Below are 14804 nucleotides of genomic sequence, written 5' to 3' on the forward strand. Positions count from 1 at the left end.
AATAAAACTAGTTTAAGTGTCCAACCCCATTAAAGTTTTTTGAAGGCAGCATTCTAGAGTTGCTTCCATTCTCAAAGACTTCATAGAACTCCTAATAATTTAATAGACAATCCCTAAAGATTTGTTAAACAAGAATGGTGATAATAGCAAGTCATAATTTAAACAATTAATTATAACTGAAATCTTAGTGTAGAATTAACACTATGTACCTTAGTGTCATAGTTTGAAAGCCCATTGTATATTTGAAACTGTGGATAATTTATCTGAAGCTTTAAGAAGGAAAGCAAACTTAGTTCTGCTTTGAGTAAGCTGTATTAATACCTATGTATCTTGACATGTTTATTTATATTGCAAGACATTTTAATTAAATTAATTTTTAAAAGAATGGTACTTTAAGGTAAGCTGCAGTTCACTGCCACCAGTTCAGAGAGCCAATAGTTTGGGTGCTTTGATAATACAAGCAGCCAATGGCTCCTGTTGGCAAGGGCACCCGCTCCTCTGTCCACATGTGTCCAGAATCACAGACTTTGCACAACTGGAAGGCAGACTCTGAAAAAACAAACTGCATCATGTTCACATGAAAACAAAATACCTGTTGTTCTAAAAAATTACAGTGAGAAAGTATTAGAATACCACTGAAAAATGGTCCATCCGTTTTCCAGCTTATTAGGAAATCTGGACATAGGCTTCAGCTTAGTCTTTTTAGAATGGGTACAAAAAAACCAGATGTGCTTTCTGGACTGAAAAGCTGAGATAGAGAAGAATATACATCTATTATATGGGATTTATGTTTTATATTACAGTACAACTGTCCCTCTGGCTGTCTTTCTTGTCCTGCAAAAGATCATTTTCTGTAGGGGTGACAGCTTGCAACTGCTTTCAGTGAAACACCTCCCAAAATAAATTAAGCATATAGAGTGGGACAAACAGTCCCGCTGTTTTTCTTTCTCTCCTGCTCCAGTCTTGTTCTGCTTAGGCTTTTATACCACACTTACCAATCACTTGAATTTTCCAGTACATCAGCCTGTTTGCAGAGTGGGACAAAGGAAAGTAGAAGACAACCTGATCCTGTTAGGTAATATAGCTCTTGCCTGTACCTTTTTACCATATTAAAAATTATCACACCACTACTGTTAGGATTTCATCAGATCTATTGCTCAGAAAAATACCAGTGCTACCCATAAACTAAACACACAAGCAATGTGAAGCAGAAATATTGTAACATAAAATCTCCCTAATATACAGAGACTGGATTAGCATGGCTACCACAAATCAATCTTTTAAATATGAACACCAGTGTTAGAAAAGAAAGAGAAAAAGAGATTCAGAGGAATTATGTTTTAAGTTGATATACACATGAAAGTGCATGAAATATGCATTTGCTGGTCTAACAGTCCATGAGAGATTGTCACCCCAAGAAGAAATGAAGAAATATTTGGAAAGCACAGTGAAGCTCACAGAGTGATACCAAATTAAATAGATTTCATTTTCAGTTTTTGACATCACTGGACAATAGACTTCACAAATCAGTAACACAGACTGATTCTAACATGACCTAAAACTACAGAAACATAGGAGAAGGAATAAAAAACCTTTCAAATTTAGTTAAAAAGTACAGATGTCTTTGTTTTTTCATTGGCAACTTCAACACTATTGCCTTTGGACATTTTATTTTTAAGAAACATCTGTCCAATTTGGATCTGTCATACTGCAACTGTGATTAGTTAGAGATGTTACAAAAAGCAAAATTACTTATGCAAGTCAAGTCTACAGAGTTAGTATATCATGAACACAAAGTAATAAACTTCCTGAGAACAACAATTTGAATTTCTCTGTTGTCTTTTACCCATGGACCCCAAACCACCTGAAAAGCATTATTTAATTACATATTGCACAGCCTAGAGACAGGATGTATAACAAAAATTCAGTAAGTCTCCTCTGAGATGGAAAACAGCACAAATTCAGAAGTGCAATGCCACAGCTTAGGAGGACGTGAGGATAGAAGTCAGTGAAAATTCAAGAGCACATAAGGAGGGAGCCTGTAATTATTTATGTTGTGTTTGACTGAGGTATCACCTTTAACATCAAAGCTTTGGGGGTCCCTGCTCCATGATGCTTATGACCACAGATAGAATGCCATTTTTTACCCCCAAATATGGAAGTGGCAACTGTTCTGTTTTAAATCTCATTTATGAGAACTTTGAGATAAATTTTAGAGCTGGACAAAAATTTTTAGACAAATAGTTTACTCGCCAAAAAATGCAGGACGACTGAAGCTATTTGGGAGTTTGGATTTAATTCAGCAAATTGTTTCAGCCAAACAATGCGGGGGAGGAAAGTGGAATTCTGAAAATGTGAAACATTTTGTTCCGACATTATCAAAATTACAAAATTTCTCCTTTATTTTCTTCTTTTTAGTTAAAGCAGGAGAAAAAGTGGGCAGTACAATCACAAAGGAAGAAAAGAGAGTGACACACCACAAGAAAAACCTGGAGTGTGTCACACTTGGAAGCTTTTCAGTCTGACCATTCCCAGTTTGTGCAAGAAAGCCTCCAAACAAGAATGAGCTGTACCACAGAGGATAAGGATATGTGCACATTCCAGCTGAGAACATATTTCTCCTGTGAGTTAAAGCAAAGATGCACCAACTGAAAGCTGGAAAATGCTGTTATTAAAATCTACCGGTTTGATCTATTTGCTCATCTTACATAATGTATCTGATGAAAAGCGATTTACATGGCTTCTCATCTGCCTTGACTGAACTATTTTTGCATGGGTCATCTTCTGCCTTTTAGTGGTTGCAAACATCGATCAGATAAAACCATCAGTACTCCTGAATTGACCGCTCATCTTAGCCAAATGCTTCTCTTCAGCAGACTACAGTTGCCTGGAGCTGACAAGCACAGAATAAAGTTAAAGCTGCCTTACCTGCTCACAGGAGGACTGTCTCGCAGTAGAAGAGACACCATCTGGTGACCAAGAAACCAACTTAAAGCAATTAATTTCCCACTTGTCGAAGGAGTGGGATACAGCTTCCTTGAACTCTGGAAAATCCTTTGAATATGGTAAACATTACTTAAAATGATGGCCCTATGGCACACGTTGGACTAGTCTTCACTCAAACTTGTACAAAGGGCCACCAGCCAACCGGCTCAAGATCAAGGAATCCAAGAAGAATAAAACAACCTTTGCATATTCTGTTGTCCTGTGCTCCACTGCAAGATCTTCAGATGCAGCTAAAGGTCAAGACCAATGACTGTATCAGTTTCTGAACCCTAAAGACAGAGCAAAAATACAGAAATAAAGAAATAAAAGAAAGATTAAAAAACTTATACCTAAATCTTCATGATAGAAAACAGTTCTAACCACGGTTCTCATCTAAGAGCAGTTAGAAAAGACCAGTTCTCATGGCACTGCTGCATGCACTCAGAGCATGTCTGACTGACATGGCACTCTGATAGGACCAAACTGCTGTTCTAGCAGACTGGGCTGCTCAGGCTGCAGGTTTGGAACTGGTTATTTAAATGGGTTGGGAGGAACTGGAGTCCCTAAGACTCAAGCCCTAGTATGGAACTCCTGCTTGATAACAGGCAGGAGGAGAGTGCTTACTCATAAGCGTGAGTGATGCTCAGATGCCTGACACATCATTCCTTCCGCTGTAGAAAGCTGGCAGAGATGCAAAAGATTAGAGGACCTACAAAGATGCATAACTCAGGGACATGTGGGAGGCTCTGACCCATTTCTTGCTGGATGTGTGAGCCTGCTCTCAGGAGCGCGTTGACCAATCATCCACAATACAAACAGTCAAGCCCCAGCAATTCACCTTGGGCTTCAGAGTGTCTGGAGTCTGACCCCAACCTGTTGTTGCTCATGAAGTCTGGACAGATTGGGCAGCCTTCAACTAACTACAGCTTCCGCTGCTGGCAGAAATCCCAGACTCAGCCGTACTGGGGCTCTGTGGCTTCGCTTGCCCTTTAATAGCTCATTAAGCTCTCTTGCAAGGGAAGAACCCGGCATCCAGAGCTGCAGCTACCAAACTCCATTTACTGTCATCTGCATACAATTTGCTGTATCGAGCTGAGGCACCACATTGCTGTGAAGGGAGAAAAGTGATGTGGGGGAGTGGAAAACACTCTCTCATACAGGATCCAAATCTTGTTTCTGTATTTTCACAGGTTTGTTCACTTTTGCAGTGAGCAGAAAATGGGAACGGAGAAAAATTTGAGTAATGCGTATAGCAGAATCCCACCTGATGCACCAGGCCATTGATGTGAATTTGGTTCAGGCTTGTGGTGACTATATATCGACTTGTGTCAGTAAGCAGCTTGTCTCAGGTGTGTTGTTTTGATGTTGATTTCTGAGTAGGGGTTTTCTCAGGGCCTAGAAGTTGTTTTCTGCCATAAGTGTGTGGGGAAATGCAGTCCACTTCCATAGGGAAAACCTTCAGCTACCAAGATAATAGAGAACAGGAGATGAAATGACCAAGAATGTTATGCTGCTAACCAGCTAGAGCCAGAACATGATATGAAATAGATTAACTTGTTCTGGTCTTGCCTTTGGCAGTTTTGGATGTAAATGACCTCTTGCCTACAGACTACGACTGCCCATTTTCTTGCCTGTTTCTGCAGAAGCTACCCAATCACCACTTGTTTCAGCGTACTTTTCTTTCCCCAGTTCCCATTTGTTAAAAAGAAAATCAACAAAATCTATAGTAGAATCCGCGGCAGGGTGTAAAAGGATTCCCATCTACTCTCCCTTGTCCCACTTAGGTTTGCCAGCTGATCTATTCACAAAAGCACTGCCTCATCTGAATTATGCAGGTTAGAAAACACTACTCCTTAAAGTATTTTAGGTAGTCTGGCTGATTTGGACTGACACAGGTTAGAAAACACACCAAAGCAGCCCCACCAGCAAACCCAATGGGGCTGCAATATCTGTAGGAAGGGGCCAGTGAGAAGGCAGAGTTGGAAAGGGAAGAGAACAGGAGGTGGCAGTCCCTTCTGCCGACCCAGCTGAGTTTCACTGGTGGAGTGCATCCTCAGGAACAGTAAAACATCTCAGACCAGGAAAGGTTTAGGGCTGCGAGTAGGAATAGTGCAATCTGAGCTTGGTGGCAGGGACAAAGCTCTGTAGGGAAGCAGCTCTGCACCCAAGTTGAAAAAGCCTACTTTTGGCAAATGTCATTGAACACAATATTAACAACTCATTTCTTCCTCACCTGTGAACAGCATTCCTCCACCTTAGAGAAGAAGGACACATCAGCCTATGATAGTTGTATACTCTGGTCTTCACAGCTTTCCTTGGAGCTTCACAGAGACGAATGAAACAAATATCAGTTGAGTAGTCCAAGTCGGGTACTCTGCGCAGCCTTTGTACAAAGGGAATTGAAGCATGGGAAGTTTAAATGACTTGTCACAGCCCACAAAGCTGGGCAGAATGTGTACCTGATTTCCGTGTTGGTCTAAATGTCAGATTAATTCATCCTCTGACATTTAAAAGCAGCAGAGAAAGGTAAAACTGTTGGTCCTTTCTTTGTTTTCAGAGTAGGTCCTCCTTTTCTATGTAACTAAAAGAGAGAAGAATATGGGGAGAAGGATAAAAAAAGAATCAGAAGTGAAAAAGCAATAGCTGAACTATGAATTTCACCATTTTTTTATTCAAAGTCAAAAAAGCAGGCCTGCTGTTTGCTAAGGGAAAGTGTATTTTTCCTTGATCTTTTGTGGAGATAGTAATTAGAACAAGAAATAAAAGAGAGAATTCATTGTCTTTGCCATTTCCAGAGCCCTGTTCTAACTCAATCGTTAAGTCACAGCAGTAGTGTAATCACATCTAAACATGATCAGTTATCTTTCCTCTTTCTCTCTTCACATATGTTTGATTTTATAAAGTGCTGAGGAAAAGGAAATTGAGATTACACTACTTACAGATGTCCCGAGAATGCTGGAAATTGTTGATGGAATAAACTACGCTGAGAGATCACCTTTCCTTCATTTCAAAGCATGTGTTTTCTAATTTGGCTGATGTTGAGAGATGTTTTCTTCATGGGGCCTTCTGTCTCTTCCACTTTGGCAAGCAATGGAAGAAGATGATATAAGAGAAACTGGTCCAAATTCAAGCACATACAACCTTGATTTTAATTCATGTTTGGAAGAAGTTGTTTCTACTATATAAATAAATCACACCCTTTACAAAATCTTTTCTATGGCTCTCTGACAGTAATACCCAATGAAAAATGATACTTTTATCATGCATAACCTGTGAAAACTGTCCCTTTGTCATGAGGAAGGATTAAGGCTATGCTATTTTCTTTCTTGGCACATTTCCTTAACTGAAGTATAATGGCTTCATTTCCTCTTCTTTTCAATGTGAATTTAGTGCTGATGAAAAGTACCAGCTTAGCAGCTCAGGAAACTGAAGCATGTTATTCATCCAGAGAGTGAGAACACCACAGGTAATTGTAGCGTAGAGTACCACCAAAGCCAATCAAATCTGATGTGGATGGGAAACTATTTCAGGCAAATAACTTGTTCCTCCCCACAAGATATGTACAATTCTTAGTCTTCCCTAAGGACTTTGTCAACATTGTGCCTACTGGTGTTCCTGAAAAATGGTTGCCTAAAAAATTAAGATCTTTTCTATCAAAACATTTAAGTCAAAATGTGAACAAAGCAAATGTGACCATAGCTATTTCACTGACAATTTTGATGGCGAAGCTTTCCAAGTACCTTTTTTTTAATGTCAAATATCCCCAAAAGAGGTTATTCTTAAGATGTTGTCCAGCCTTCTTTCTCAGACATTACTCTCATGCTGCCACAGCTATGCTCTGCAAAATGGCTATTCAAAGCTGACTCAGGTACAGCTTATGAGCATCTAGTATCCTTCACACTCCTGATTTCAGTGTAAGTGTGCCTCCTTGCTAGATAGTCAGACAGCAAAGTCACCATAGAGGATCTGTGTTCAGGCTCACCAGCCTTGCTTCTGAATTGACAAAAATTCACTTTCTGGTGGTGAATTTATTTCTAGGTTTGGATGCCCCTTAAATCTGAACAACTGAAAAGATGCAGAACTTCCCAGTGTGCTAACCTACATGTTTGGTAAGTCAATGAGACAGGTCCTGCAGTGACTTTACATGCTGGAAAAGACCAGCCTTGGTATGTGCTAGCTACAATGCAAGTGTTTGAAACTGTATATGCCATTTCTCAAATAAAGTGCAAGCACAGCCTTTGCAGGATGCTTCCTTCAAATGTTAACATCAGCAAACAGCTCTAACTTTTGCAGTAAAACTTTAATACCAAAGCCATTGTTATTTCAAAGTTATACAGAGCAGTTTCTGTCATCCATGCTGTAAAGCCTCTGTCTGCCAAGAGGTACATAGACCCAAACTCTTCTCTCCATTCATGACAATGTTATTGCACAACTGTGAAGACAGAGCAAATATGACTCAGTGTATATGATAATAGTCATTAGGTGATTTAAATAAAAATATCCAAGGTGCCTCAAAGTTTAGTCACTGTTGGATAGGAACTGAGATATATTCTTGATGACATATGCTAAGTTTTTAGCTGTAAATGTGCTCTTCAACAGATCTCTTTTCTTTTGAAGTGGTAAATAGCTGTCTTCAGGTTGTCAATAGCATATAAGTTGATAATTAAATTTATGATAATACCATTGATAATGAGAAAAGTATTGATAATTATGTTGTTGATAATGAGATGCATGTTAACATACATCCATCAGTATGGCACGCATAAATGCTTGATCTTTGACTAAGCTGTGGGCCCATGTGTAACCCATGCCCATCCTGGCTCAGGTGGTGGGAGGACATCACACACTGAACTTTCCTCCGCAGCTCTGGATCGGCTGGGGTCTTTGGTGCTTGTCAGCACAGGACCGGGGTCCCAAAAATACATCAGAAAGCTCCCCTGCTACATATTTTAAACATAAACTTAGAATACTTTTAGGAGTATCTTAAGTTAATATCTTAGGCCAGCTAATAATATTCACTCACCAGTGGTCAGGAGCAACTGAGCCAGGAGGCAAAGAAAAGGGGAAACCCAGCGTTAACTAAATTAAGACTTCCTTAAATTCCTTAAACACAGCTTTGGATGGCCAGGTTCAGAGCCCATGTAAAAAGCTGGGGGATTTATACTGTGGGTGGTGGATGTGAGCCTGAGTGCATCTCAGTGAACATAAATGAAAACTAATTCTGAGGGAAGCTAGGTCAGTGTAATGCACTCCTGGGATGAGGGGAGGTGGAAGAAGGTGTAAAATACACCAACTCAGACTCCCTCCAGAACTGGAGAACTCAGATTCACATCTGAATTTGGCTCCCGTCGCCTGACTCAGCTTTCCAAGTCTGGAGACACCGGTACATTCTGTGCAAAACCCTTACAGGGATACTGTTAAGCTTGTCTAGCCCACAAATTAACTCAGCTTGACATATCTTAGGGTGTAGTCTGGAGGCACAGGCTGTGTTCAAAGAACTTCAGCACAGCAGAAATGAGGAAAATAGAACGTGCTACTCTGCAACCTGCCACTGCATGCCAGGGATGGTGTGTGGGCAGCACCCGTGCGTGGTGCCACAGGTATTTATGCTGGGGCTGCATGGACCTTCTCCCTTTTTAGATGGAAGAAAAGGAAAGATAATAGTCTGTTGTAGGGCAAATACATTGCAGAGAAGCCTCCAGGATCCTTACAGCAAGACATACTGTGAAAAGTACCTGACAATGTAGGGTCTGCTTGGCTTTTAGATGTGTTGTAGCTCTATAAGCTGCAAGGAGAAAACATCTATGGGTCAGGATCTGTCAAGTGAAAGACAACACAGAAGTATTAGTGCTGGCAGCTGGCATGGAATTTTAAACCCAGGCTCAGATTTAAGAGAAGATGTTTTTTAGCAAAGCTTACTGACCCCACAGAAGTTTTAATAGTGTCCAGCCTCCGTGAAGGACACCACCGCTTAGTGACTTAGACTGGGGACAAGCAGGGTGGCGCACACACAAGCCTTGGCTGAAGGAAACCTGCCACCTCTCTCTTGAGCTGCCCTGGAAAGCAGTGGAGACCTTCACGGACTGCCATCTCCTTCTCTTCTATAACCTCTGTGGAAAGCAGTAGCATAAAATTGTGTTTGGTGTAATTCACATGCAAATATAGAGTGGTGACTAACCCCCACTGCTTGGGGAGGATCACAAGCCACAGTTTGGTCAAAAGGGTGTTATTGTGGCTGTTCAGGACTAAATTCCAGGTATCTACATGTCTGAGGAATCTGGGGAAAACACTGTAATCTCTCTTCTACCACCAAAATTTGGCTTTATGATGGAAAAGTTACAAAAGTAAAAGAAGATAAAATTGGGGACTTGCAAATTTAAAAAAAAAAATGGCAAGAACTTTTGGTTACGCTAATGTAAACCCCCAGACCAAGGAAACTTATGACTCATTCCATTTTATTTCCCTTCTATCCCCAGTTCTGAGCGCAGAGTCAATGTTTGTAGTGCCATACCTTTCCCTCATCATCCCCTTCCTCTTTCTCCTGCAGTGGAAAATAGGTAGAATCTGGAAGGGTATTTATTTCTCAAAGAATTACTGGGTTTTACTAGGCAGTAAACATTTTTATGTTGGGGGTTTGGGTGTTTTTAAAAACAATCTAATCTAGAACTGCCAGCACTGGGAATAAATTGCTCAAATTCTGGCTTATTTCTAGTCAAAACCATCAGATCTTTCTTTTAGCTGGATTACCAGATAAAAAATAATTATATTAGAAAAGGAGTGCCTCAGAAATTGGACACGTGAAACCAGAATGCTGTTGTCCCTCATATATTAGCACTGTCAAAGAAAGACCTGAGATCCTAGAAGTGTTAGTCAGGCACGCAATGCTGCTTTGAACTCCATCATCTGCTTTATAAGAAGCAACCTCCAGGATCTCCCCAAATGAAAGCCACATATGACACAGCAGAAAGAACGACCGCCGGCAGCCACCTGCACGTGGGGCACAAGGGTGGCTGGGTGCAGGAGCCCGGCAATCCATGCTGATGATGCCAAAGAAGGGCAGGAAGAAAAGCAGAGCGATAACTGCGTTTTGGCCCAGCGAGGGAAGGCAAGGTGGAAACACAGAGAGGAGGCGAGCAGCGTCAGCAGCCTGAGGCTGCATGAAGTGTCTGTGAGAGAGAGCAGCAGCCCCAGCACAGCTGTGTCCCAGAGACCGAATTTGTAATGACTCGGCATAGCACATGCCAGAAAGCCTGCCTACCCCCGCAACCATAGAAGTTGTGAGTGGATGCTTTGGGCCAAATTAATCCCTGGTGGAAGCTCAGGAAAAGCCAGGGGAGCTAGAGGCACAAAAAAATGTGGCCCTTTATTAGCATCATAGCTTGGAAGCCAATTTTTGTACATCAAGAAGTGATAAGCAACCAAAATAATGTCAAAGAAGAAGAGGACTTCTCTTTCTAAGAACTTCTGACTCCAGTGTTACTCATCCTTGTTTCCTGTTGTCCCGTCCGTTCACTCAAATGGTTGGTGTGAATCCAAAGCCTATTAATTATCCCTCACTAAAGAAACAGAATAAATACCTCTCTGAGAAAGGGCTCCGCAATTTGGTCAGCTTCATGGACACGGGCCAAGAGATTAGCACTAGATCGTGCGAGCAAAGGATCAGCCTGCTGCAAGCCCACACTTTGTGCATGGAAAAGTTTTCCAGACGCAGGAATTACACCTGAAAACTCTGCACTGTAACATGATAGAGCAGGTAACATCTGCCAGGTTTTGAGAGATGTTAAATACACAAACATATGTTTGGGCAACCTCATGCAGACTTTTGTAGCTCATAAAGAAGACACCTAAGGGGGTACACCTTCAAGAGCTGAGGTTGGTATTTTTTGTTGGGGTGATTAATATTGGTTGGAAAGTGAGTAGTAGTGGTGGTGAAAACTGGGAAAAATAAACTTCAATAAAAGTCTCTGCAAAAAGCAGACGTTCCCAGAAAATGTTTAGACCAAAGCCAATTTTCCTTCAAGAAAAAGCACTAAAAGAAAGCCATCAGCCCAAGCACTGACTAACTCATTTTTCTGCTTGGTGCCAGGCACTTTGAGGTGCAAATGCAGAGGTTTCCAGCTAGAACCAGACTGCAGGTGCAAGTCTGATGGCAATTCAGCAAGAGTAATATGCAAAGCAAGTATCAGTGTGCAAACTGCAACCACATAAAGACAATTGTTCATGTGCTTTTCAAATGTTATACACAACTCAGTTTAAACTATGTCATGCCTGACCACATAGAGTTAAACCAAAACAGGCTGTTAGGGGAAACAAAAAGGAAATGAAACAATGGCAAAGATAAGTTCAGGCTGAAAATACCAAGTGGTCTTTGAGGAAACAATAGGGATGCTATTAATTGTAAAATACCCTGTAGGCTCCAAGCAGGTTGGCAGCATTCACTTTTCCAAGCCTGGGGCCAGAATCAAGAAGGACTCTAAATCATCAAAGCAACTAGGGCCTAGAGAAGCAGAAGAGCTGAATGTGTTGCTGAGAGTTATGAAGAGAGTGTCAGTGAGTGCTGCCAGCTACACAAGACATCCAAACCTAGACCTGCAGACCATGCTGCAGCTCAGCAGTCTGCTCCTGAGCCCGGTGATGGAGGTAACGGCGCTGAAGAGGAGCTCATGCTTGCAGAGGAAGATTAAATTCCAGCCTCACATTACCCCAGATCAGGGAGAGCTGATGGTACTGACAGTTGCTCAGTATTAGACCTATTATCTGTGATTTACTAGGTAAAACCCAATATGGATTTCAATGGGAAAGCTTTTGTCTCCATGAAGAATGCATTTACCCAACCAGGCTGAAATTGCTCCAAATATTGCTCAGCACAAGATGATGTCTCCTTATGAATAACATGCAGGGGAAACAGAAGTGTGGCATAAGGAAAGGAGGAAGAGACAGGGCACATCATCGTCCTGTGTCAGAGCGTGGTTCTGGTGTGGCAGCCCTGGTGCTGACCCAGCCCAGCACGCCAGGCAGTGCCATTCAACCCCTGTTACCATCAGGTCACTCCTGGGTGCTGCTCCCAGCCCCAGTGCTTGCAAAGCATCACCTTAAACACCTCTGCAGTGGATGTCTGTCCCAGGTGACCTTGAGTTGTCCCCCAGGAACCTGCTCTGGGACAGGACTCAGCTTCTGCAAAGCACACAGGCAGCCCTGAGTGGGGCCACAGTCCAGGAGCATCCCCACGCTTGGTACAAGGTAGATCCTGCCCCTAATTTGGGACAGGTGCAGTGATCTTGGGAAGAGCCTCACCCTCCCCACTGCTCAGAGTGTGCTGACAACTGACTCCACAACATTTTTAGATGTTGCAAAACCTGAGCTGGGGGCAAAGAGGGCTTCAGGGTCTTGTCCTAGGTAAGGATTCAGGTGCTTGTATGCGATGGGCTTGGTGTGTGCCCCTTCATTGACTACAGTTCTTTCAGCCACTTGGGTGTAAGTGCAGAATATCATCATTTGGGGCTATAACAAATAATTACATAGCTAGATATAATAGCTACTATTAACTCTTAAATGATTACTGCTAGAAGTAGCGAATTTAAAATAACAACTATAACTCAGTTGTGTGTAGTTTTCCATTCTTATTTGGTGATTGCCAACAATATATATAAATATCTGTATAGAGGTATTTAGACAAGAAGAGTACAAAAGAGAAACAAAATGAAGGAAGTTAATGTTTAAATCAATGCCTATTCACATTCTAGTCAGTCTTGCATAAAGTATTCAAGGTTACTTTTTAAAAAACTATAACAAATGTTTTAGAGCAAACCTACTTGAAAACAAATTATGTTCTAACATGAATTGTTTTGACTGCACTTCAGTTTTGAATACATTTTGAAATAAAATAAAACAAAACAGCAAAATATTGCGCTCGGAATGATTAACAGAACCCTTGACTTTTTTAGCTAACACATTTTATCAAATCTAAATGCAATATGTTATGTTTTGGTGAAACTTTCATTGGCTTAAAAATAAGCCAAATTCTTGGTCTCACCAAGAGACTGAGCGACAAAATACTTAGGAAATCAAGGAAAACTTCTAGGACATAATGTCATAAAATAAGGATGAAAAAGCATCACAAGACAGTCCCTAAGAAAGTTCCCCTAGCTATAAATATGTACACGGGCTAATGTAAGAGCTGAATATGCTCATTGCCCAGATTGTCTATGTCCTATATTGTCCCTGGTGCCACTATGCAGACCTGATGGTACCTACTGCCTAACTCTTTGATGACCTGCCCTGGGTTTCATCAGGGAGGCCTACTGGGAACAGCCAGCAGAGCCAGGAGCACCCAGCCCTCTCTGAGGTCACCGCACCCCCCCAAAGTCCCAGGCAGTGCTGCGGTCAGTGGTGGTCACCCCATGCGGCATCCCTCTGCGGGTCAGACAAGGCATTGCCATGGCAGGCACCCGCAGAAGCACTTCACCCACCTCCACCCTGCCCTCGCTCCAGCACTGCCAGCCCAGTATCACTGCCAGCCAGGGAACAAAACTCTGCCCAGCATCTACTCAGGGATGAGTCTGGGAGGCTGATCGGTGCCAGCACCTGCTAGCCTGCAGCAGGTCTGCAAACGCTGCCCTGCCTTTTTTGGCAGCTACTGTGTAAGGTCCCCACAACAGCCTGTTTGATCCTGTTTCCTTCTTCCCCCTACCCCAAACCACCGGGACCCAGCCCAGCCTGTTTCACGTTACTGAACAGGCAACGGTGCAGACCCAGGCAACACACAGCCTCATGGGGCAAGCAAGAACGGACAGAAGTGGCCTTTTTTTGCATGCAAAATATCCCCTCTGTGCCACCAGCTTCTGCCTCAGGACGCCTGTCCCCCTCCCCAGGCCTTTGCGCTCTGCTCTGCGGTGCTGCAGGCCAACATGGTGAAGAGCAGAGTTGAGTGTTCACTCAGCAGAGCTGGCCAGCCCTCCGTGAGCGTGCAGCAGAAGCATGCTCAGGGCCATCTGGGCTGCCCTGGATTGCCTCCACCCTCAGGGAGGACAGGATGCCACTTCATGAACATCTTTCTTATTATCCTCTTTCTCCCCCTGCCACCACATACCCACTTCTTGCCCTTGCCACCTCCCTCTTTCTGTAAGGTGGCTAGATAGTGCCAGATCTGACTTCTGATTTAGTCCTTTCAAATTACGTTTCTATAAGTAAATTAAATCATTCCTACTAATTTGTCACTGTTTTGAGGGACAGCAAATTTACTAGCACGGTCTCGGGTCATATCCATTCCAGCTGGCCTCAGTAGTAGAGAACATGCCACGGTATGTTTACTTTTCCAGTATAGATGTGGCCATGAGGACCAGGAAATATCATGCAGAATTAAATAAATACATAGAAGAGAATATTTTCCAATATCTACAAGGAAATTTTGGAGGGGATGACTGATGCCAAATATTCTTTTACACTTGATGTGTCAGCAGGGTTCTGGCAGGTGCCCTTAGTAAAAAACAAGCACATATTTGTGCACATTCAACACCCTCTTTGGGAGATGCTGTTTCCTCAAACTGCCATATGGGTTGTATTCAGTATCCAAGGTGTTTTACAGGGAAATAAAACAATTTTTTATCATATACAGAGTTCTTAAGCCTAAACAGATGAGGAAAAATAGTAAAATAGCATGACAAAAGGCTCCAAGCAGCTTTGGAAATAACTAGATCTGCTACGAAGAAGTTAAACAAACAGTAACACTAATCTGAAAGCTATATAATGAAAATAACACACCTGGAGGAGAAGTTTCGACAGTACAGCATACAGACAGATTTCAGTATATGTGGACTGTC

The sequence above is a fragment of the Haliaeetus leucocephalus genome, unplaced genomic scaffold (assembly GCF_000737465.1).
Source record: "Haliaeetus leucocephalus isolate CR32 unplaced genomic scaffold, Haliaeetus_leucocephalus-4.0 Scaffold555, whole genome shotgun sequence".
Classification (NCBI taxonomy): Eukaryota; Metazoa; Chordata; class Aves; order Accipitriformes; family Accipitridae; genus Haliaeetus; species Haliaeetus leucocephalus.